Genomic DNA, 4,416 nt, shown 5'->3' with positions numbered 1-4,416 from the left:
CTTGGATCCTACCTCTGGAACTTGAAGAGGCAGAATAACATGGCCAAGATCCCACAGTTACTATGATATAGTTTCATCAAGTGCAAGGTGATGAAAACTATTAATAGAGTTTTCTTCATAGGATTTAGATAAGTTGTCTAAAGCAGAAAATGTGTTTTTTTAATCATAAATAACAAATTTAAACATTGACTTTTATTAAATATGAAGCTGATTTTTACCTTATATCATTATTTTAGTCAGCCTTCACAGATTACCAGACGATTGAGCCCCATTCTCTTAACCAAACATGAGATGGGGTTGGCATAGCTGTGAAGAATTATTCCCCAGAAGTTAACCCAGATTTGGACTGTGACTACCATTCCAAGCCCATATTTTAATTTTCATGGGAAATGGATTTTAATGGGTTGTACAGGATGAAAGGATAAGAGAGTCTCATGGTTATTAAATTCAAAGAATATGCACATCCCCAACTAGGAAGAAGAATAACAATATTAAGCCTATTCTGACATATCGATCTTATAAGAAGATCAAACAACCGTATGTGTTTTGGGGGTGGGGGTGGTTAGGCACTAGGAAATGAGTGCTTATTATATATTATTTGTGTTTTTTAATGTTTATTTACTTACTTGTGAGAGAGAGAGGCAGAGAGGGAGGGAGACAGAGAATCCTAAGCAGGCTCCACACTGTCAGCACAGAGCCAATGCGGGGCTGTACCTTACGAATCAGGAGATCATGACTTGAGCAGAAATAAAGAGTTGGTGCTTAACTGACTAAGCCACCCAGGTACCCCTTATTTATTTTTTTATTTAAAGATACAAAAGTAGAAACTAAGGTTTATGTGGGGCTGTCAGCAGGTTAGGGCTTGTGGGAAAGATGGAGTATCGCATGTTGGGTAACGTGGAGGCCAAGGACAGTGGAGGGGCCAGGCCATACAACCGCTCCCTAGCAGCAAGAAGGACAGAACAGGGTGGGTGCACCTAGACTGCTAGAGGACCTGCTGCCTGTGGGAAGCAGTGTCCTGGGCCCAATCAGTGGGGAGGGAAGAATCGGAGCACATGATCTGGAAGAACCAGCATCTCTTTATCAATATCCAGTATACGGTTTGCTGTGTCTCACTCATTTCTGATCCCACAAGCTGACACACTACTAGAGCAAAATACATACCAAGAAAGTGAGGAGATACCTAGCAATCCATAGGCTGGAGACATTAAGGAGGGAAACAAAGAAGCTGGACTCAGATTAGAAGAGCAGCAGGAGCGAAAACAAGACCCAGTGCCACCCCATTTGTAACATAACCTTTTCCTCCCTCTCCTGGCCCAGTCACACGACCTGGGGAAGACACACAAAGAACTGGAAGTTGAAGCAGCAATCCAGTGAGGTGGAAACCTTGCATCAGTATAGAGAGGTAATAGACCCAGACAAGTTCTGCAGCCTCTACCACGTGACATTCAATGACGTCATCATGGCTTGAGGACATTATGTGGGCAAGAAACACAGGAAATGGGAAACGGAGGTTCAAACTCATGGCACCCTAGGAGCAGCTGGCAGACCTTGCTGTCACCGACTCATCAGCTAGGAAGGGCTACCTCTGCAAGGTGTATAAGGTAGTGCACCAGAGGGCACCCAGTTAAATCAGCCGAGTCAGATTCCCATGACCATAATCAGTCCTTGGCTTCCTCCTCCTTCTTTTTTATACCTGGAGAATTTATAGGCCTGAGGCAGGAGTGGGCCACAGATAGCCTCTGATTGGTTTAGGCAAATGCCCTTTGGAATGGGCCCTGTAGGGCAGGAAAAGGGAAAGGGGTGGCTCTTAAGAAGACTTGGGAACTCACTGGGTTGTAGTCTGGAGGATGGCTTTCCCCATTCCCTCGCTCTTTTGGGCCATATGTCACGAGACCCAGGCCTGTCTTTCCTCCGCAGGTCAGTTTTGGACCAGTCTGAAGTTAAAGAACTGAGTTCTGCCTGGGGTCTAGGTGGCTCCAGTGAAACCTGGAGCTTTCACACAAGACCCTGGCCTAGATGGGAAAGGTCCTGCCACATAGAAACTTGGAGCTACTATGCCACTCCCCCCTTCCCTAAAAGGGACAAGCTTTCCTGAACAGGGGACCAGATGCTGGCCAGTTGTACAGCTTTCTGCCCACTGTGAAGTTTCCTCTGGAGCAGTGCGACGGTCCTGGAAGAATAGTGCTCCCCTTCCTGCCTCTTCTCCACAGTTTCTGTTTGGTGCTAAGGATCTGCAGCAGCTGGGGAACATTGGGAGCTGGAGGAGACCTCAGTACCTAGTGAGATCATGAAAAGCACCAATGGGAGCCTTTCTTCTCCTCCATCATTTGTCCTGGGATCATGTGGGAAAGTCCCCACATGCAAGTTCCCTTGATGGTTCTGTGCCCTTAAAGGAAAACTGTCTCATGCCAGCCAGCTCAGAGGTTCATTGCTGCTCCTTGGCTCTACTGGCCCTCTCTTTTCCCTTGTGCAGCAGACCACCTTCCCAGGTTGCTGTGAGGCTAGCCCTCTCCGAGCATCCACCAGGAGATTCCTGGGTCCCAGGAAACAGGATAGGCACCCCCCCAGGGAAAGAAAGGGGAGCTGGTGCAGGTTTATGCAGTGAGGAAACAGATATTCTCCAGGCCTCCAACCTAGATTTCTTGACCTCTGCTGTCTTTTGTACCCTGAGACTTTACTGGGAGTGGATATTTCCTTGTAGCTTTCACGCAAGAATTTGTGACCTTCATAGGTCCCTCTTTGTTGAATCAAAGAAGCCCTTTACCCTCTTCCCTCTCCTTGCCTTTTCCTTTGTGAAATGCCTTCATGTATTGTACATGGGTATGTGTGCATGTACTTATGCTCTCTCTTGGTCACTGAAGCATCTAAATAAAGAACTTCTCCCAGAAGCCAGACAGTAAACTAACATACCTAGGATGTGGGGCTATATTGCCATTGGATTTAGTATGTGTGCCTTGACCCCTCACCTTCATCTCTGTTAGGTTCCTAAGGCTTTAAATACTGATATTAGGAGATGGTACAGAGATAAACATCTAAATCACTTAGTAATCTTGTGGAAGCCAAACCTTTAGGTGCCCTAAACTTAGTAGTACCTTATCAACTCATCCACCTCCTCCTGCCACAGAGGTCCTGATGGGGGCCTTCAAAAGGTTTAAATTAATACTCTACTTTGTTTGAGACAATCATTCTGGTTGTTAGGTGGAGAAGGAATGTATGGGAGCAGGACAAGAGACAGACAAGGAAGCCAAAATGAAGGCTGTGTCCAATATGGCTCTCTCCAGGCTAGTCTTTTCAGGGCAGAGATCTAGTTTCTTTCATCTCCACTTTTCTAATGTGGAGTGGTGTGTCATGAAGTATTTGTTGAATGAATGAATAAATGAATGAGTGAATGAATGAATGAATGAATGAAGGTGTGTAAGGAAAGATGACCTTTTCCCCCATAGCCTTTACACAGAACTAGGTTTGTTCCATGGACTTGTAGGCCTAGAGATTCTTGCAGGAAGCTTTCCTGTGACTGAGAAATGATGTAATGAAGGAAGGAGTCTGATGAATTCAGGCCCCCTTTGTCTAACTTTTGTTTCAGAGAGCCAGGTCTAAAGAAGGTACCCAGACAGCCTCAGCTCCCATTCTTCACTCAGTAAACTGTTCATGGGCACCTGCTCTTGACCAGCTGGGAAGGGCCCTACATGGCCCCCACGGTGGATTCTCAGCTGTTGGCTTCCAAAGCTCAGACTGTCTCAGCAATTTCCCTGGAGTCCTTCTACCTTATTCAGGATGTCAGCATCAGCCTTGTTTGTTAGGCAAGGAAATGAAGGGCAGAAGGGTGGGTGGGCTGCCATATCAAAAGCCCTTGGCTAAGACCTCTTAGTCTGGACTTAGGAGTCCCTGCTAAGAAGTCCCTGTTGGCAAAAATACACAGAGATGAACAAGAGTTTTCTTGCCCTTGGGGAGCTCACACACTGTTACAGATCATTATGGCGATGGTAAGAGGGTTATACAGGGCACAGCAGGAATGCCTAAGATGCAAGCACTAACTCCAGTAAGAGTATAAAAAAGCTGGAGAAGCTGAGAAGCTTGAATCTGATCTGCATAACAGCCTTTTGAGCTAGGTAATGATATTCCATTTTATAGAAAAGGTTCAAAGAAGTGTAGTATTTTGTACAAGTTTCTGACACTAAGGAGCAGCACAATGGAACATGGAATCCAGTTCCCTAGATTCCTAGTCCAGAACTCTTCCCAAACAAGGACCAAAATCCTTCCCACATGACCCCTTGTCCTGCCTCACTCACCTTCGAACAGGGCCATGGTCTTATGGAACTAGCAGCTTCAAAACAGATTGGATGAGGTTCAATGGTTACTTTATATTCCAAGCCCCATCCCCATAGTCTCATAATTTTACCCAAGATTCTCAGT

General features: G+C 45.8%; 1 pseudogene; it reads left to right on the top strand.

Annotated features, from left to right (window-relative positions):
* Positions 1–873: 873 nt before the first annotated feature.
* LOC144220423 (zinc finger protein 346 pseudogene) lies at positions 874–3,803 on the top strand (annotated as a pseudogene).
* The last annotated feature ends 613 nt before the right edge of the window (positions 3,804–4,416 follow it).

The sequence above is a fragment of the Crocuta crocuta genome, unplaced genomic scaffold, assembly GCF_008692635.1.
Source record: "Crocuta crocuta isolate KB4526 unplaced genomic scaffold, BGI_CrCroc_1.0 scaffold186, whole genome shotgun sequence".
NCBI classification, from domain to species: domain Eukaryota; kingdom Metazoa; phylum Chordata; class Mammalia; order Carnivora; family Hyaenidae; genus Crocuta; species Crocuta crocuta.
Note: the sequence above shows the minus strand (reverse complement) of the source record. Positions and strands in the feature narration are given on the sequence as shown.